We start from the raw sequence: 21,760 nt of genomic DNA on the forward strand, positions 1-21,760 counted from the left end.
TTAAGAATCCACCTGCCAAGGCAGGGGACACAGGTTTGAGCCCTGGTCTGGGAAGATCCCACATGCCACGGAACAGCTAAGCCCATGTGCCACAACTACTGAACGTGCACTCTAGAGCCCGTGAGCCACAACTACTGAGCCCACATGGCCCAACTACTGAAGCCCGAGCGCCTAGAGCTCGTGCTCTGCAACAAGAGAAGCCACCGCAATGAGAAGCCCGCGCACTGCAAGGAAGCCCCCACTTGCCGCAACTAGAGAAAGCTCACGTGCAGCAGTGAAGACCCAATGCAGGCAAAAATTAAATAAATAAATAAATTTATTTTTTAAAAAAGACTGTTTTGTCATCTGCAAAATGAGGTACACAAGTTCTGTCCCTAGGCACCTCAGTCCCTCCCTCCCAGGTAGTGTTGCCAGATTTAGAAAATAAAAATGTAGGAAGGGGCTTCCCGGGTGGCGCAGTGGTTGAGAATCTGCCTGCCAATACAGGGGACACGGGTTCGAGCCCTGGTCTGGGAGAATCCCGCATGCCGCGGAGCAACTGGGCCCGTGAGCCACAACTGCTGAGCCTGCGCGTCTGGAGCCTGTGCTCCGCAGCAAGAGAGGCTGCGATAGTGAGAGGCCCGCGCACCGCGATGAAGAGTGGCCCCTGCTCGCCGCAACCAGAGAAAGCTCTCGCACAGAAACGAAGACCCACCACAGTCAAAAATAAATAAATAAATTAATTAATTATAAAAACCCAAAACAACACCAAAAAACCAAAATGGTTCTTTAAAAAACAATAAGTAGGATGCTCAGTTAAATCTGAATTGCAATAAAAAATTAATAATTTTTTAGTATAAATATGTGACAAATGCTGCATGTAACATTCTTACACTAATTTTTTTTTATTGTTTATCTAAAATTCAGATTGAATTGGGTATCATGTATTTTATTTGGTAACCCTACTTCCAGGGCTTTATACACTTTCTCCATTGGGGTAGTGAAATTAAATGCCTCCAAGGACCAGTAATAAATAGCCATAAAAAGTGCTCAGCACCTCCTCCTCCAGTTTTTGGGAGGATTTAGATTCAGAGGAGCATTTGCAGGACTGAAGAACTCCCTGAGATAATATAAAGCATGCCAGAGCTTCTCCTAGTCTTGTTCATTATCCTCAGTACCTCTTTTCTTGCTCTCAAACATGAAGTTGTCCCTCTCCTAGGAAAGCCCCATTGGCCCATAGCTACAGATTGCAGACCAGAATCACTTCTTGCCCACAGTTCTCACTGGAAATGTCTATCCTAAACTGAATTATACCTGTCTTTAAAAAAAAAAAAAAAAAAGTCATGCCTGCAAATTCCTCAAGCAAAAATGGAATCAAGAGACAAGCATCTAGGTCACATTATGCAAGATGGAAAGGTGTCATCAGACCAGAAACTCCGGGGAATCTTAGAACTCAGCCTTGACTCATGTAAACTTCAGAGGCGGTAAAGGCTGCAATTAGAGATATAGGAACATGTGACTTTGTTTTCAGTCCTGGAGGACCTTCTAAACTTGGAGGGAGGAGGGGCAGGTCCTGAAAGGTCAAATGCTTCAGTCACGTGTGTTCAGGCTGCTTCCTCAACTGTGAAACAGGACTAAACTCTTAGGGTTGTGGAGAGGATAAAATGACAGAGCATTAACACAGTACAGGACCATAGTAAGTGTTCAATTAAAATTAGTGCTTGATTTTTCACACGAGGCAGCTGTGTGCCAAAGAGGTTTGGGGACTTGCCTGAGATCAACTAGTAACTGGTCGAGCAGGATTCAAATTTGGTCAGCCTGATTCTAGAGCCCTCACTCTTATCCTTTAAGCCAGTATCTTCCAAGGGGTTGTGGACTGACGATGCACACAAAATGATTTTAGGTGGTACCAAAAGTGGCCATAAAAAAACAAATAAAACAAAAAAATGGCCTCCCTGGTGGCACAGTGGTTAAGAATCCACCTGCCAATGCAGCTGACACAGGTTTGAGCCCTGGTCCCAGAAAATCCCACATACATGCGACAGAGCAAATAAGCCCGTGCACCACAACTACTGAGCCTGCACTCTAGAACCCATGACCCACAACTATTGAGCCTGCGAGCCACAACTATTGGGCCCACGTGCCACAACTACTGAAGCCCGGTCACAAGTATTGGGCCCATGTGCCACAACTACTGAAGCCCACGGGCCTAGAGCCTGTGCTTTGCAACAAGAGAAGCCACGACAATGAGAAGCCCGCGCACTGCAATGTAGAGCAGCCCCCGCTTGCTGCAACTAGAGAAAGCCCACGCACAGCAACGAAGACCGAACACAGCCAAAAATAAAAACAAATAAATTAATTAATTAAAAAAAAACAAAACAGGTGTTGGCCTTGTTCTCAGCTTTTGTGTTTTTCTTTTTGCAGACGCCGCCCTGCTCTCATCAACCTCTGGCCTGCCATCTCCTTGAATCCTAACACCATGCCTTCAATTAAGTTGCAGAGTTGTGATGGAGAGATATTTGAAGTTGATGTTGAAATTGCAAAACAATCTGTGACTATTAAGACCACGTTGGAAAATTTGGGAATGGATGATGAAGGAGATGATGATCCAGTCCCCTAGCCAAATGTTAATGCAGCAATATTAAAAAAGGTCATTCAGTGGTGCACCCACCACAAGGATGGTCCTCCTCCTCCTGAGGATGATGAGAGCAAAGAAAATCGAACAGATGATATCCCTGTTTGGGATCAAGAATTCCTGAAAGTTGACCAAGGAACACTTTTTGAGCTTATACTGGCAGCAAACTACTTAGACATCAAAGGTTTGCTTGATGTTACCTGCAAGACTGTTGCCAGTATGATTAAGGGGAAAATTGCTGAGGAGATTCGAAAGACATTCAGTATCAAAAATGATTTTACAGGGCTTCCCTGGTGGTGCAGTGGTTGAGAGTCCGCCTGCTGATGCAGGGGACACGGGTTCGTGCCACGGAGCGGCTGGGCCCGTGAGCCATGGCCACTGAGCCTGCGCGTCCGGAGCCTGTGCTCCGCAACAGGAGAGGCCACGGCGGTGAGAGGCCCGCGTACCGAAAACAAAACAAAACAAAACACACACACACAAAAAGTTGGCATTGTAAATAAAACAACTTGCAAAAATTTGTCTGAAATAGAAAACAACAACAACAAAAACTTTTCATTATGAAAAATTTCAAAGATACATAAAAGAAAAGAAAATAGTATAATGGATTTCCAGCTTCACCCAGCTTCAAATAGCAACTCGTTAACAGTAGCTTTCATCTATTACCTCTGCCGATGGCTTCTTTTGAAGCAAATACCAGACATCATATTATTTCTTTTTTTTTTTTTTTTTAACATCTTTATTGGGGTATAATTGCTTTACAATGGTCTGCTTTATAACAAAGTGAATCAGTTATACATATACATATGTTCCCATCTCTCTTCCCTCTTGCGTCTCCCTCTCTCCCCATATTATTTCATAGGTAACTATTTTGGTAGAATTTGGTATGGTAATTTTTAAAAATTTTATTTTATTGAAGTATAGTTGATTTACAATGTTGCATTAATTTCTCCTGTACAGCAAAGTGATTCAGTTATACATATATATGCATTCCTTTTCATATTCTTTTCTATTATGGTTTATCACAGGGTATTAAATATAGTTCCCTGTGCTATACTATGGAAGCTTGTTTATCCATTCTCTATATAATAGTTTGCATCTGCTAATCCCCAACTCCCAATCCATCCCTCCCCCAACACCCTCCATACAAAAATCTCTTAAAACTTGATAATAAGAAGACAAACAACCCCATTTAAAAAGGGGCAATAAGGACTTCCCTGGTGGTGCATTGGTTAAGAATCTGCCTGCCAATGCAGGGGACATGGGTTTGAGCCCTGGTCCGGGAAGTTCCCGCATGCTATGGAGCAACTAAGCCGGTGTGCCACAGCTGCTGAGACTGCACTCTAGAGCCGGTGAGCCACAACTACTGAATCCCATGCACCTATAGCCCGTGCTCCACAACAAGAGAAGCCACCACGAACAGAAACCTGTGCACCGCAATGAAGAGTAGCCCCCACTCACTGAAACTAGAGAAAGCCCCCGTGCAGCAACAAAGACCCAACGCAGCCAAAAATTAATTAATTAATTAATTAATTTAAAAAAAATTTTTAATTAAAAAATAAAAAAGGGCAATAGATATGAACACATTTCACTAAAGAAAGTACAGGAATAAGCACATGAAAAGATGCCCGACATCGTTAGCCATTAGTGAAAAACAAAATAAGATGCCATTTTATACCCACTAGAGTGGTTATTTAAAAAAAAAAAAAAGACAATAACAAAGTTGGCAAGAGTGTGGAGAAACAGGAAGTCTCATACTTTGCTGGTAGAAGTGTAAAATGGTACAGCCACTTTGGAAAACAGTCTGTTGGTTTCTTAAAAAGCTATGCATATATTTATCATATGGCCCAACAATTCCACTTCTACATATATGACCCAACAATTCCACTTCTATGTATCTACCCAAGAAAAATGAAAAAAATGAATGCCAATGACTTGCATGTGACTGTTCACAGCAGCGTTATTCATAATAGCCAAAAAGTGGGGGGAAGAAACTTAAATGTCAATCAATTGAAGAATGAATTTTAAAAACGTGCCATATCCATACAATGGAATACTATTCAGTAATAAAAAGGAATGAGCTATTGATACATGCTGTGTCATGAATGAACCTGAAAGCCATTAAGCTAAAGGAAAGAATCCAAACACAAAAGGTCACATATTGTATATTTAATTCCATGTATTTGAAATGTCCAGAAAAGGCAAATTTATAGAAACAGAAGGTAGATGAGTGGTTGCCTGGAACAGGAGATAGGAATGGGAATTAACTCATGTAAATGACCATGAGGGGTCTTATTAGAGTGATGAAGATGTTCTAAAAATAGTTTATGATAATGATTGAAAAACAATAAATTTACTACAGATCATTGAATTGTAGATTTTATGGTATGTCAATTATACTTTTTATAAAGTTGTTTTAAAAAACACATACACCACTTGTTCCAGCAGTTCCATGTCTAAGAATTTATCCTTTAGATAAATAGGCAAGGAGCAAAATAGCAGATGAACATGTGATCCATCATAACATTGTTTGTAATAGGAAAAGATCGGAAATAAGGACAAAGTCCATCAGTAGGGGATAAGATAAATTACGGTACTAGAAAATTATGCTAGCCTTAAAAAAAAAAAAAAAAAAGGAGCAAGGCAGATCTACATGTACTGATATGAAACCATCTCCAATTTATTTAGGAAATAAGGTCTAAGCATTTGGTCAAAAATAAAAATGAATAGATTACATATTCATTTGCTTGTATATGCATAGCACATCTCTGGATGACACAAAGGAAGAGAATAAGATTGTATATCTCTTAAAGAAATTGAGTGGCTGGGGGACAAAGTAGGAGGAAAACATTTTCATACTTTTTAAATAATGTATCAGATATCTATATTAGCTATTTGAAAAATTTTAAATTAAAAAATTTTTAAAGAATTAACTAAAATCGTTAAGTTTTTTTTTTTGAAGTGGGTTGATTTAAAGAAAAATATGAGTAAGTCTCATCACAGAGTGTATACAGACAAGGACAAAGTACTAAGGTAGGGTGTGGACAAGTGTGGCTGGGAGCCAGCCCAGGGCCATCCATCACAGCTGCCTGGGCCTGCCTGTCTGGTGGCTCCACACCTCACTCAGCCTGGCCTGAGGCTAGAGAGGGACAGAAGCTGAGCCCTGATTCCTGAGCCTTCCAGACACTGCACAGCACAGTGGTCATGAAAGTTGTCTGGTATTTGTGACTGCTGCCTAGGAGGGTCAGAATGGGCTCATGTCACAAGCACAGAGTTCCCAGGCTGCATACAATCCTGCTGCCTCCAGGGATGGTCAGGCCACCTGGGTCTTTTGGACACCCAGGGCCATCCCTCAGTCCCAGAGAGTGGAAAGAGGAAGAGCTTTCTCCCACTCCTTTGCAGTTGAGGTGTAGAGGTCAGGAATGTGGAGTCAACCTGATTTTGCTGCTTATTTGCTGTGTGACCTCAGGCAAGTCACCTAACTTCTCTGAGCTTCCGTTCCCTCAGTTGTAAACATGGAAATGATACTTTTAGAAATACATATAGATGAAATAAAGCAATATACCAAGAAAAGTAAGGGAACAAAAAAAAAAAAGTAAAGGAACAACCCCAATGCTATCAATAGGAGAATTAATAAAATTAATTATGCTATGTTTATACATATAGTAATAAAAAGAACAAACCATTACCACAGGCAAAAGCATAGATGAATTGCACAAACATAACAATGAGTGACAGAAGCCAGACAAAAAAGAGTACCCATCAGGAGAAGTGTACTTTTTTTAATGTTTAAGAACAGGCAAAACAAACATAAGGTGATAGGGATAAGAATACTGGTTACCCTAGAGCAGGAAGAATTAGCGGGGAGGGGAGCCTCCCTCATGAGGGAACCTTCTGAGGCATGGGAAATGTTCTATATGTTGATCTGGTTACACAAAAATCTGTACATACACACATATAAGTTTGAATTGTACACTTAATATTTGTGATTTTACTACATATACATGTTATAATTCAATAGGCATTTTTAAAAATAAAAAAGAGAGGGAATGATGAGCATAATATTCAAGATGGTTACCTTGGTCAGGAAAAGAGTTGGGTGGGGAGGAGGGTATAGTGTTAGATGCAGGTTATTGTCAAGGCTCTGCATTTTGTTGTGGGGTGGTGGATTCACAAGTGCCTATATCATTACTTTAAAAAATTAAATAACTCAAAAATAATTTTAAAATAATACAAATGATACAGATACCTGATAGGGTTGTAGGGTGTATCAATCGGGATTCTTAACTGCAAAAAAAAAAAAAAACACTGGGGCTTCCCTGGTGGCGCGGTGGTTGAGAGTCTGCCTGCTAATGCAGGGGACACAGGTTCGAGCCCTGGCCTGGGAGGATCCCACGTGCCACGGAGCAACTGGGCCCATGAGCCACAACTACTGAGCCTGCGCGTCTGGAGCCTGTGCTCCGCAGCAAGAGAGGCCGCGATAGTGAGAGGCCTGCGCACCGCGATGAAGAGTGGCCCCCGCTTGCCGCAACTGGAGAAAGCCCTCGCGCAGAAATGAAGACCCAACACAGCAAAAATACACAAATAAATTAATAAACTCCTACCCCAACATCTTAAAAAAAACAAATAAACAAACAAACCAACTCTCCTGAGTTTGAGCAGAAAAGAAATTTATTAAAAGATGTTGGGTGGCTCATAGAATCTCCATAAGAGCCTGAGCACCAGACCTGGGGGCTGTGTACTGTTAGGAACAACTCTCAAAAATCACCCTGAGGATTCCAGCCAGGAGAGACGCCAGGGTCACAGTTGCAGGGAACAGACACTACAGCTTTCTCTGCCAACCCTGAGCTCTGGGTTCTATCAGCAGCTACTACCCTCACTCCTCTATGCCTCATTTGTGAAATAGAAACAATATTTTATTTATATTTTTATACATATGTTTATTTATTTAGGGGTGTGTGGACATGTATGTGAAATCATGTGTGTAAAGGGCTAGTCCAGATGCCAGGAACACCGTAAGCGCCTACTCACTTAGGGTTAGCAATAATAAGGTCACATGGCAGCTGGCAGGACTAGTTCTAGAATGCAGGTAAGACACCCCCAGAGATTCCAAGCAATTCTTGGAGGAGACTTGATAGGGGATGCCAGGTTGCATTGGCAGATGGAGGCCAGGAAACACGGAATTATTTTGAAAAGTTATTTTAATGAGACTGTGCTATACTGGTACAAAGGCTGTCTTGTCCAATATCTTATTTAATTTTCATGATTTGCAAAGGACAAGGACTGTGAAAGCCAGAAATATTCTGGATTGACTCCAGCTCTGCAACATCCCAGCTGTGTGGTCCTGGACAAGTGATGTAGTCTCTCCGAGTCCCAGTGCTCTCATCTGTAAAATGGGGACACTAATGAGATGTCGTGAGGACCAAATGAGAGAAGATATATGCCAAGCTTGGCATAGAGTGGATGCTTGACAAAGGTAATAGAAACAGGTGTTGTTATTTTCATTTTCACTATCATTTCTCCTACAGTCCATGTAAGAAGACGGTGTAGCCGTGAGACAGACTAGGCCATGAACAGCAGGATCTGGAACTATAGACTCAGCTACCAGGGTAGAACAAATTCTGGAGACAGCCAGCTAAAGGTGAGGAGAAGTCCACTACAGAGGGAAGCATGCAGGATTCAGAGATGATGGGGGCAGGTGACTGGGGTAACCCATTCAGTCGTTGGCATGAGGTGGCCTGGTACAGGAGAAGAGACAGAAGCAACTCAGAGACCCATCCCCAGAGGCTGAACTCACTGATTCAACAGTAGAATAATAATTTGACCCAGGATCTGAGGTTAGGTAGAGCTGGCTTCAAATCCCAGCCTCAATGCCAAGATCACTATATGACCTTGAGAATGTTCCTCATCATCTCTGACCTCTGTTTCCTCCCCTGTGGAAAGACTGATTGTCTTACTTCTCACTTCTACTCCTGTCATCCTTCTAGAATGATTGGTTCAACATGAGAGCCTTCCTTGGTCTCATTTCCAGTGACCTTGGTCTCCCAGGGTCATATCTGCACACCAACTCTGAACCCTCAATATTCCTTTACCACCTCCTCCCTTCCGTCCTTGAACTCTCTGAGACCACAAATTCTGAGGACCAAAACTTCACCTAGTATTTCCATTGTCACTATGTTTTTTTCTTTTCTCAAATCTATAGGATCTGAAGTCTGTCCTCTTTTTCATTCTTTTTTTTTTTCAGTAGAAGTGTGGTTGATTTACAATGTTGTTCATTTCTGCTTACAGCAAAGTGATTCAGTTACTTTCTTTTTCATATTCTTTTCCATTATGGTTTATTGCAGGATGTTGAATATACATAGTTCCTGGTGCTATACAGTAGGACCTTGTTGTTTATATAACAATATATAAAAAAAATTAATATTGGTATGGCAATTTTGGAACTATTGCATGTATCATGTAGGATAAAGCAAATAAGTAAATATGTTACTATTAGGAATCAAAGTTTTTCATAAAAGGGAAAATAGATCTGAATATAAAGTCAAAGAAGTTCAGAAAAAACATTTATGAGTTGGAAAAAAAATATAACCTCATGATTACATATATATTCATTCCTAGAACATTCCAATGAACAGGAGGGCCTGGAAGTAATTATAAGTCAGTAGCGATGAGCATAACTTGAGCCCAAATCTTATTCTTTAAAATTGGCCTGGGCTCTTTGGAGAAATGGCTGATTCTAGAGCTTGCAGAGGAAAACTATAAGCAGAGTCTGGAACATCTTGTTATGCCAAAAAATATGAATGCACTCAGGATTAATAAGAGTGTGTCAATAGGAAACAAAAAACAGCTCGAAGAGGCTTTTACTGACTAAATTTGGGACAATGTATTAAAAATAAAAAATGAATGTAATTAATTATAAAACATTGAATAAATAAAAATCTATGAGTTTATAAAATAACACAGAGAGACGCAGAACTCACTTGCCACTGTTGGAAATGACTATTGTTTTAAATAAGTAATTGCAGTTAAGTGTTTATTTATTATTGTTTTTTAAATATTTATTTTATTTATTTATTTGGTTGCAGCAGGTCTTAGTTGCAGCATGTGTGCTCCTTACTTGCGGCAGGCAAACTCTTAGTTGAGGCATGCAGGTGGGATCTGACCAGGGCGCAAACACGGGGTCCTGCATTGGGAGAGCGGAGTCTTAACCACTGCACCAGCAGGGAAGTCCTGGAGATGACTATTATGTTGGCTCTTTACTCTAATTATTGGTTATTAAAAGGAAAGAGATAGGCTTCCCTGGTGGTGCAGTGGTTGAGAGTCCGCCTGCCGATGCAGGGGACACGGGTTCGTGCCCCGGTCCAGGAAGATCCCACACACCGCGGAGCGGCTAGGCCTGTGAGCCATGGCCGTTGAGCCTGTGCGTCCGGAGCCTGTGCTCCGGAACGGGAGAGGCCATAACAGCGAGAGGGCTGCGTACCGCAAAAAAAAAAAAAAAAGGAAAGAGTTAAGCATTTCACCTGTGTTCTTAGTAGGACCTGTAATTCATTCTTAGGAGAAAGGAAAACTCTTCCTTGTAGACGAGTGATACTTGGAACAGGATAGAAAGCCCAGAGATAAACCCACACACCTATGGTCACCTTATCTTTGCTAAAGGAGGCAAGAATATACAATAGAGAAAAGACAGCCTCTTCAATAAGTGGTGCTGGGAAAACTGGACAGCTACATGTAAAAGAATGAAATTAGAACACCGTATACAAAAATAAACTCAAAATGGATTAAAGACCTAAATGTAAGGCCAGACACTATAAAACTCTTAGAGGAAAACATAGGCAGAACACTGTATAACATAAATCACAGCAAGATCCGTTTTGACCCACCTCCTAGAGAAATGGAAATAAAAACAAAAATAAACAAAGGGGGGCTTCCCTGGTGGCGCAGTGGTTGAGAATCCGCCTGCCAATGCAGGGGATGTGGGTTCGAGCCTTGGTCCAGGAAGATCCCACATGCTGCAGAGCAACTAAGTCTGTGCACCACAGCTACTGAGCCTGCGTGCCACAATTACTGAAGCCTGTGTGCCTAGAGCCTGTGCTCCGCAACAAGAAAAGCCACTGCAATGAGAAGTCCGTGCACCACCATGAAGAGTAGCCCCGGCTCAGCACAACTAGAGAAAGCTGGCGCCCAGCAACAGAGACCTAACACAGCCAAAAATAAATAAATAAATAAATTAAAAATAAATAAATAAATAAGTAAATAAACAAAGGGGACCTAATGAAACTTAAAAGCTTTTGCCCAGGGCTTCCCTGGTGGCACAGTGGTTGAGAATCTGCCTGCCAATGCAGGGGACACGGGTTCGAGCCCTGGTCTGGGAAGATCCCACATGCCGCGGAGCAACTAGACCCGTGAGCCACAACTACTGAGCCTGCGCGTCTGGAGCCTGTGCTCCGCAACGAGAGAGGCCGCGACAGTGAGAGGCCTGCGCACCGCGATGAAGAGTGGCCCCCACTCGCCGCAACTAGAGAAAGCCCTCGCACAGAAACAAAGACCCAACACAGCCAAAAATAATAAATAAATACATAAATAAAAATTAAAAAAAAAAAACTTTTGCCCAGCAAAGGAAACCATAAACAAGATGAAAAGACAACCCCCAGAATGGGAGAAAATATTTGCAAATGAAGCAACTGACAAAGGATTAATCTCCAAAATATACGAGCAGCTCATGCAGCTCAGTATCAAAAAAACAAACAACCCAATCCAAAAATGGGCAGAAGACCTAAATAGACATTTCTCCAAAGAAGATATACAGATTGCCAACAAACACATGAAAAGATGCTCAACATCACTAATCATTAGAGAAATGCAAATCCAAACTGCAATGAGGTATCACCTCACACCGGTCAGAATGGCCATCGTCAAAAAATCTACAAACAATAAATGCTGGAGAGGGTGTGGAGAAAAGGGAACCCTCTTGCACTGTTGGTGGGAATGTAAATTGATACAGCCACTATGGAGAACAGTATGGAGGTTCCTTAAAACACTAAAAATAGAACTACCATATGACCCAGCAATCCCACTACTGGGTATATACCCTAAGAAAACCATAATTCAAAAACAGTCATGTACCACAATGTTCATTGCAGCACTATTTACAATAGCCAGGACATGGAAGCAACCAAAGTGTCCACTGACAGATGAATGGATAAAGATGTGGCACATATATACAATGGAATATTACTCAGCCATAAAAAGAAATGAAATTGAGTGAGGTGGATGGACCTAGAGTCTGTCATACAGAGTGAAGTAAGTCAGAAAGAGAAAAACCAATACCGTATGCTAACACATATGTATGGAATCTAAAAAAAAACAAATGATGAACCTAGGGGCAGGACAGGAATAAAGACACAGACGTAGAGAATGGACTTGAGGACACGGGGAGGGGGGAAGGGTAAGCTGGGACGAAGTGAGAGAGTAGCATTGACATATATACACTACCAAATGTAAAATAGATAGCTAGTGGGAAGCAGCCACATAGCACAGGGAGATCAGCTCGGTGCTTTGCAACCACCTAGAGGGGTGGGATAAGGAGGGTGGGAGGGAGACGCAAGAGGGAGGGGATATGAGGATATACGTATGCATATAGCTGATTCACTTTGTTGTACAGCAGAAACTAGCACAACACTATAAAGCAATTATACTCCAATAAAGATGCTAAAAAAAAGAGTGATGCTAATAAATGTAGAAAGAATGACAGAATCAAAAAAATTTGATTACCATTTTGCATCTCCCACTGAAATGATTGATGAATGATAATCAGTAGCTGCTAAAACTGAAACTGAGTCCCCTTAAACTGAGTTCCTTACTGAGTTTATGATCAACCTCTCTAACCAAAACTTTATTACCTTTCTTGTCCCTGTTCCCCTCAGGATTGAAGAGTATCAAAGAAAAGTGGGGATTAAAACGAAGCAGGACCCTACAGGGCCTTCCTGGGTACAAAAGCCCCTTTGTGTCCCCCCATTTCTTGTTTATAGAGAAAAGGCTTTAGTCTCCTTGGCCTTCCCTGAGTTCCAAAGAGCAGACCCAAGCAGTTACTGATGAGAGAAGCGAGGGAATGCAGAAACAAAGGAAAAGCAGTTAAGCAAGAAAAGTAATGACAACAATGCAGCAATAAAACAGAGTCCTAGTTCCTCCTCAAGGAATATATGTAAAAATCTGACATATCTTTGAGCTGTTCTGCAAAAACTAAAACCCCACCCAGGTGGAGGATGGTGACTACGTGCTGACCCCCAGCACTAGACCTCAGACTGGTTGGAAGCAGAAAGCTGATGATTAAGATTTCTGAAACACCACCCTGTTACCTCACCACCAACCAATCAGAGTCCACAAGCTGCAACCCTCACTCTAAATGTTGTTTTTAAAAACCCTTCCCTGAGAGCCATCAGGAAGTTCAGGTCTTTTGAGCTCAAGCTGCAGGTTCTCCTTGCTTGGTGCCCTACAGTAAACTCTGGACTTTCCTTCACCACAACCGGGTGTCAGTAGATTGGCTTTACTGCATGGCAGGTGGGTGGACCCAGTTTGGTTCAGTAACAAAACCATCGGTGAAAGGCTGTTGTACAATAGGATGTTTCCACCATCACAATGTATCACCCCACAGGTGATAATTGCAAAGAGGAAACAGATCCTTTTTCCAAAAGAGAGATCTGGCAGTCAGTCACCACCTTAACCAATTGATCAACATTAGCATCACTTATACAGGGACAGCCTGACATGATGTGCCAACAGAAGTGGTACAATATGAAGTACCTGACATGACTTATGAAGCACTGTATTTTGGCCCAAACTACTTATCCCAAATATAATGAGACCTTCAGAACTAGTTTCCAATATATAGGAATCATAAAAGGCAGAGGAATAAATTAAATAACACCACAATTAATGACAGAATGTAAGACATTCCTCGAGACAATTGGCCTTGTCTTTTCAAAAATATCAAAGCCATGGAAAGTAAGGAGAGGAGGGTGACTGCTGTTCTAGACCAGAACTAAAGAGATATAAAACCAAAATACTTTGTCAACCTTCAGTGGATTCTGGTTCTAAAAAAAAAGCTATAAAATGGGCAATTAAGAACATCTGATTATGGACTGGAAATTAGATATTAGGGAATTATTCATCTTCCTGTGTGTGATAATGATATGGTTATGAAGGAAAATGTCCTTTTTAGGGCATGTACACTGAGGTACACAGGGCTGAAGTTTCACGATGTCTAACACTCATTATCAAAAAGTTTAGCAAAACAAACAAATGAACGAACAGTAAAAAAACCCACACACTCATACACACACACCTATGTGTAGATAAAGCAAATATGGCAAAATGTTAACAATTGTTAACTCTGGATGTTGAGTGTACGGGTGATCATTGTACTATTTTCTCAACTTTTCTGTATATTTGAATATTTTCAAAATTAAAATGTATTTTAAAAAAGTAAAATTACCATCCCCTGTGCCAGTGACTCCAATTTTTATTTTATTTTATTTTTTTTTTGCGGTACGCAGGCCTCTCACTGTTGTGGCCTCTCCCGTTGCGGAGCACAGGCTCCGGACGCGCAGGCTCAGCGGCCATGGCTCACGGGCCCAGCCGCTCCGCGGCATGTGGGATCTTCCCAGACCGTGTCCCCTGCATCGGCAGGCGGACTCTCAACCACTGCGCCACCAGGGAAGCCCATTTTTGTAATTCTTTAAGTATTCTTGAACTTTGTTCTGGGATGCAGTTAAATTATTTAAAGTTTGATCCTTTGGGGTCTTGCTTGTAAGATTAGGTGGGACCAGAACAGTGCTTAGTCTAGGGCTAATTTTTCTCCAGTACTGTGTACTCCACCTAATGAAAATGCCCTGTGAATCATGAGGTTTCCCAGTCTGGCTGATGGGAACTTGCACTATTCCTGCTGTTCATGAACACTGAACACTGGTACTTCTAATCCTTTTGGGTGCTTCTCTCCCTGTCTTTGGATATTTCTTCACATGCATATGCTAGTGAGTACTCAGCTGAATACTTCAGTAGTTCTCCAGAGTTCTCTCTCTCTCTGCAATCCTCCCCTCTCTGGTACTCTGCAGACTCTAGCCTCTTGTTCTCTCCAGACTCTCAGCTCTGTCCCCCCAAGTCAGAGTGCTTGCTGGGCTCACCTGGGTTCCCTCTCCCTGTACCATGGCCTGAAAACTCTTTCCAGACAGTAATTTGGGGAAATCATAGGTCTCACCTCATTTGTTTCTAGTCTCTTAGGGATCACTGTCCTTCATTAACTGATGACGAGTGTCTTGAAAACAGTTGTTTCATTCAGGGGAATAAAGCAGGAGCTTCTTTTGTGTGTGTGTGAGGAAGAATCATGTTTAATTGATATATGTTTATATCTGTCTAGCTTAGAATAATCCTCCCACTTTATTACCCTGCAATATGTTTCTAATGTATTTGTCAACTCCATTAGACAAACTTTCACATAACAATACACAGCAAGCAGAAGGAATGTGCTATAGCTTCTTGTGTTTGCAAAATATATATTTTTTAAGATTTATTTATTTATTTGGCTGCATCAGGTCTTAGTTGCCGCATGCGGGATCCTCCACTGCAGTGAGCAGGCTCTTCGTTGTGGCTGGTGGGCTTCTCTCTAGCTGTGGTGCACGGGCTCAGTAGTTGCGGCACATAGGCTTAGTTGCCCCTCCGCATGTGGGATCTTAGTTCCCCAACCAGGGATCAAACCTGTGTTCCCTACATTGGAAGGCAGATTCTTAACTACTGGACCACCAGAGAAGTCCCAGCAGGGAAGCTTTTAAAAATCCTTAACACTGAAGCCACATCCTGGATAATTAAATCCAAATCTCTGGAGGTGGGGTCCAGGCATCAACATTAGCCCCTCCAGCTGATTCCAATGTATATGCAAATTTAAAGATCAATATTCTATACTGTGATTTTTATTAATTTGGCGATTTAAAAGTAATTTATTTTAAACTGGGCTTGGACATAGGAAGAAGGTACAAGGGCACATTTTCAAACTTATAGCTGAGCCCCTGATTAAAGAGATAAAATCGCGTTAAAATCCCTTGATTAAAAAACAAAGTTGTTCTCAAGCCCAGAGCAGGGCAGAGCCTGCTTGTGAGAATTAAGTGGCTCCAGCTGTGGGGAGAAGCCTAAGGGGGCAGAGCTAGGAGCTGGGCAGCACCTGACAGACTGAAGGTGTTTAACAGTTTATTTTCCATTTAACAAGGCATTCATACCTCAGTGTTGCCTGGCTTCATTTCTCCCCTCAACAATTCTAAGGCAAAATTCACTGTCTCTGTTTGGCAGATAAGGAAATGGGGCTCAAGAGGTTGAGCGACTGGACAAAAGGCAAATCAGTAGCAGAGCTAAAATTTAAACTCCGTTCTCAGAGATAGATTAAGGAGCAAAGCAGTCCTTAGCTGGGGAGCTGCTGGGGGTAAGGGAACATCCTTGGAAAGTGCTGAGACGAAGCAAAGTCTGTTGATAGGGCTTCCTGGCAGATGAACAAGAAATAAGCTCCGGAGGGGGCGGGGGGGGGGCGGTGGGTGGCAGGGGTAGGTAGAGACTAAGACCTTCAAGGGGAATGCTCCAGAAGCAGTAAATAGTCTCTGCACTGCCTTCTAAGGACATGGGATCGAGGTTCCCTGAAGGACTTCTGTCTTGGGAGAGGATATGCAAGTGTAGAATCAGAGCTGAATTGCCTGGAAAATAAGTAAGAAACTGGGTGCTTCTATTTCATCCTCCCTCCTGGCCCTTCCTCACATGGTACTTAGCCTCTGCTCTCAATTAATGAAGACCATAAAATAACACAGCAGTACTGGCTCCCATCTGCTAGTGTCTGCTATGAGTCAGATGCTTCCCACGCATCATTCCACGGATCCTCCCTATGATTCTATGAAGCAGGTATGATCATCATCTCCATTTTAAAGATGAGGAAAGGGAGGCAAAAAGTGACTCTACTCATTATCTATTGCTGTGTAACAAGTTACCCCAAAACTTAAGTTTACACCTACAATAAACATTTATTATCTCACACATTTCTGTGGGTCAGGAATTTAAGAGCAGGAATTTAAAAACTGAGTGATTCTGGCCTGGAGCACTTCAGGAGGTTCCAGCAAGATCAACCAGGGCTGCAGTCATCTTAAAGCTCAGCTAGAGCTAGAGGATCCAGCTCCAAGGTGGCCCATGCACGTGGCTGGCAAATCAGTTGGTAGTTGGCACGGGATCCCAGTTACTTGCCATGTGGATCTCTCCATTGGGCTGCTTGAGTGTCCTTACAACATGGCAGCTGACTTCCCCCAGAGCAACTGACCCAAGAGAGCAAAGTGGAAGCTGAAATGTGTCTTTTGACTTAGCCTCAGAAGTCACTGTCATTTGTGCAATATCCTAGTGGTTACACAGGTCAGCCCTAATCACTGTGTAAGGGGACTGACTATACAGGGGTATGAATACCAGGAGGTAAAAATCACAGAGGCTTGTTGTCTTGGAGGCTTGTTACCAGAGTGACAAAGTAATTTACCCAAGATCATGTACCTGGGAAGTGTTAGAGGTAGCCTTCGAACCAACGCAGTCACTATGTCACAGTAAGTATAGGTTTGAAGGAGTGGAAGCCAGGCAGGTACTCACAGATCTCCCCTGTCCTGGAGGTATTCATACCTCAAGTCCTGTTCGTCTCATTCCAGTGATCAGATAGGTCAGATGCTTAATCTGATGTGTCAGACAGATACTTTGTCAAAGCAACATGACCTGGGCGTGTTTATAAAAGATTGCATAAATCATCACTTGATAGTGGACTTGATGAATCAAAGGGAACCTGGATTCTGGCACTGACTTATTGTGTGACCTAAGGGCAAGTTCCAGCCCCTTTGAGGCCTTTTTTTTTCTTATCTTTATAATGGGGGTGATTCAGTTCCATGGGCCCTGAGTGAGCTCTGGCTGAGAGGTTCTGGGATTCCATGCATAGAACTGTTTACCAGGAATGCTGAGGGAATTCCCTCTCCACTCTCCCTTGATCTCTCAGACCTTTGCCCAAGTGGAATGGAACTCTCAGGTGCAAGGCTCACTTTTCTGGAACCAGGCCAAGCCAGGCCAGGCTGCTCAGCCCAGCTTCACCCGCAGCTGGCTGGCACCATTGTTCCCCCATAAAGCCGGGCCCCTTTCCAGCTGCTGCTGCCCTCGGGGCAGGGGAGAGGCTCAAAGGACTCAGTTGTGTGACTTTCCCCCTCCCCCAGGGCAGGCCTGGGTCACCCAACAGGCTGACTCAGCCCATGCAGGGGAACAAAGGAAATGAGATATGGTTTAGGGAAAGAACTTGACATTTAACATTTCCCCCAAAACACTTCAAAGTAATCGTCACTGGGAAAAATCCTCTTACACTTATTTTATAGTTTAGTGGGATATTTTAAAAATTGAGGTGAGGGCATTATAATCATTCAGTGCTTTAGGCACCCATATTTTAATGATTCTACAATGCATATCTGTTTGCCTTTTAATATCTTTGAATATCTAGAACAGTTGATGACAAGTCAAACTAATTGCGGCATTTTTTTTTTTTTGTTACGCGGCCTCTCACTGTTGTGGCCTCTCCCGTTGCGGAGCACAGGCTCCAGACGCGCAGGCTCAGCGGCCATGGCTCACGGGGCCCAGCCGCTCCGCAGCATGTGGGATCTTCCCGGACCGGGGCACGAACCCGTGTCCCCTGCATCGGCAGACGGACTCTCAACCACTGCGCCACCAGGGAAGCCCAATTGCGGCATTTTTTAAAAGTAGGAAGTGTTTCATAAAATAATGGCACATATTACAATTATGCATCTTAAATTTGGTGAAATACGGTAATTAGGCCCTGTTCTTGGAGGCTGGGCCCTATTGCTATCCCTCCCTCACACCCACACCCACCTCCTCACAGCCGACTCCTTGTCCTTACCCTGGATTCTTTGTCTTAACCCTGTGTCTCCAAAACAATCCTTCAAACTTTTTAAAGCTTTTTCTCTGCTTGAGACCCTGAGGGAATTTTGAGGGGGAGGCTGTCCCCCACTTCTGACCAAGACAGAGAGGTTATTTAGTACAGTGAAAGGGCACAGAAGAGTGAAAAGAAATTTAATTCCATGAGCTATAGCTAACAGTTATGTTAGGGGAAACACTGGCTGAAAATGCCCACCCTGGCCAGGTAACCATTTGCATGAGTTGTTTTACAACAGGAGGTCCTGGTAAGGAACACAGAACAAACAAGCCACCACCAACTGGGAGAATTCGGAAAAAGTCAAAAGGAGACGCCAGTCCGTATGTCCCACCAACCTCCCAGAATCCTCCTCGCTGGAATCCATCTTGGCTGAGCAACCCATGCGCCACCAGGAAGGACCCTGAGTCAGAATGATTGGCCAGAGACAACCCGGAAACTAATCCCATCACCGTGAAACCCGAGATTGCAAGCCACGTGGCACAGCAGTCCTCCTGGGTTTCCTTACCCTGCTGCTCTCTGCCCAGGTGCCCCTTCCCAAAAAAGTCTCTTGCTCTGTCAGTGTGTGTGTCTCCTTGGACAATTCATTTCCAAGTGTTAGACAAGAGCCCACTCTTGGGCCCTGGAAGGGGTCCCCCCCTTACACCTATTTATCAGGTAGCTACTAGTGTATCCCCATTTTAAAAATGAGGAAACTGAGGCACAAAGAGGCAATATAGCTTGCCCCAAATCACCCCACTAGTAAGTGGCAGAACACAGGGGTAAAAAAACAAAGATTTTCCTTTTCCCCAGAGGTAATACCATCAGAAATGTGGTACATATCCTCCCAGATCTTGTTTTTATGTATTTGTGGCATAAACATATAGAAATATATCATTTTAGGGAATTCCCTGGTGGTCCAGTGGTTAGGACTCGGCACTTTCACTACCATAGCCCAGGTTCAATCCCTGGTCAGGCAACTAAGATCCCACAAGCAGCACAGCGCAGCCAAAAAAAAAGAAAAGAAAAGAAACACATCATTTTGCTTTCCAAGAAGGTCATGTTCTTCTGCAATTAACTTTTCCTACTTTGCTCCATGACTTAGAGATTTATTTTCTATACAAGTATATACAGATTTATTAGTTCTTTTTAACTGCTGCCCAGTATTCCAGAGGGTAAATACTGTGAAAATACACCCAAGTACCTAGGAGGAACCAGGCCCCATCTTCCATGCTTCACATGTGTATCTCATTTCAGCCCTACAGATTGTGATCACTAGCATTCTTGTTGCAACAAAAATAGAAGTGAGGTTTTTCTCCTCTCCTGATAGCAAGGAAAATAAAGGGAACAGTGAACAGGCTAGAGAAGAAACATAAACTGGCCTGAAAGAGTTAATCAATCCTAGTTTTATTTTAACTGTTACTAATCTGTGGTGTCTGTAACTAGATTTGTCCTTCACAAAGTTAACCTGTCACCCCCTAACTCGGTGTAAATTACATCCTGCCCCTGTCACCCCCTAATTCTGTGTAATTTACACCATGCACCTGGTATTTACTCTCCCTGCACTCTCTTGTAGCAAATCACCTCACATAGCTGCATTTCAGAAAGAAGGTCGCAGGCTGATAACCCAGAGATGAACAGACCCAATTACCGGGTTGCCTGACGCCAGTGGTGACTGTTTTAAAATATTGCAAGAAGAAGAATGCAAGACCTTTCCCACTTTGATGCTTATCACTTACCCTGGACTGTAAGTTCCACCTGTAAGACCCCCTGTAATTCCCCAGGAGAGGGGGGGCACAGTTCTTGAGGCGCTAGCCTACCATGTCTTCCCCTTTGCCTGGCAGAGAAATAAAAAGCCTCTCTAATTCTTTTCCTCCAAATCTCTGTCTCCATATTTCTATTCGGCATTGGTACACAGGGAGCCAAAAGTTTTTTGGACAACATTCTTTCCATTTTAAAGATCAAGAAACAACAAGGTCCTACAATATAGCACAGGGAACTATATTCAATATCCTATGGGGGCCCTCGGAAAATAGCTGGACTTTGTCTCCTGTGGACATTTTAAGATAACAGTAATGGCAGGGGCAGAGAAAGGCTAAGCACTGCTTGAGTAAAAGATCAAGAGGTTGGGCTTCCCTGGTGGCGCAGTGGTTGAGAGTCCGCCTGCCGATGCAGGGGACACGGGTTCGTGCCCCGGTCCGGGAAGATCCCACATGCCGCGGAGCGGCTGGGCCCGTGAGCCATGGCTGCTGAGCCTGCGTGTCCGGAGCCTGTGCTCCGCAACGGGAGAGGCCACAACAGTGAGAGGCCCGCGTACCGCAAAAAAAAAAAAAAAAAAAAGATCAAGAGGTCACATATTCCTCACCCTTGGGGTCAGGGAGGCCTTGACTGCATATGCACAGAAAGGCTCCTTGGGGGTCAAAAGGGGAGGGGACACCAGACCATAATAAGTTGTGCTAACTCCCCCAAAGGCCCTTGTGCTAAAATCCATCTTGGTTAAAGGACGTGCACACACATAAGGGAGGGCCCTGAGACAAATCAGTGATGGGGTAAAAAGAAAACAAGCCAATTGGCCAGAGGAAAACAAAGATATGGAAGGCTGCCCCTTATAAATGATTTAAACTTCCCAAAGGTGTGACTTTTTCCTAAGCTCACCCCTGAGTCTGTCGGCATGTACTCTGTTTTTCTAATAAACGCTTTACTTTCCTCTCTACCTTCTGTCTCCTTGTCAAAATTTTTTTTCAAGGCAGACAGGAGCTGGGGCCCAGACTTCAGCTGCTGGCCCTCACGGTCTAGTGGTTAAGATCTGGCGCTCTCACTGCCACGGCCAGGGTTTGATCCCAGTCTCACTTCCAGCTGCTGCTCACTGCTGTCTCTCCAAAATCAAACTCACAGAATCTCCTGGATGTAGGGAGAACCAGGCTTGGAGACTACCTAGCTAAGGTCAGTGCCCTACAACGTGGGGCAGAATTGGCCCTATGAAAACAGCACTGTTGCCAGCAGCAGCCCAGACATGGCTGCCCCATAGTCTCTGTAGACCTGTGAGTGTCTGACTGGTGGAGCCTAGGGCATATGACTATACCCTAGCAGCAAGGGTGGAATTTCTAGTTCCTGGTATGGTAGCCGGGCTCTGTTTCAGAGGCAGGGGATTTTCCCCAAACAGAGGAAAGGAGTTCAGATGATGG

General features: G+C 43.3%; 1 pseudogene; it reads left to right on the forward strand.

Annotated features, from left to right (window-relative positions):
• Positions 1-2,428: 2,428 nt before the first annotated feature.
• Positions 2,429-21,760, forward strand: part of LOC113605042 (S-phase kinase-associated protein 1 pseudogene) — a 29,062-nt pseudogene continuing 9,730 nt past the window's right edge.

This window comes from Aethalodelphis obliquidens, unplaced genomic scaffold (genome assembly GCF_003676395.1).
Source record: "Aethalodelphis obliquidens isolate GAN/ISIS:26980383/991018 unplaced genomic scaffold, ASM367639v1 scaffold42, whole genome shotgun sequence".
NCBI classification, from domain to species: Eukaryota; Metazoa; Chordata; class Mammalia; order Artiodactyla; family Delphinidae; genus Aethalodelphis; species Aethalodelphis obliquidens.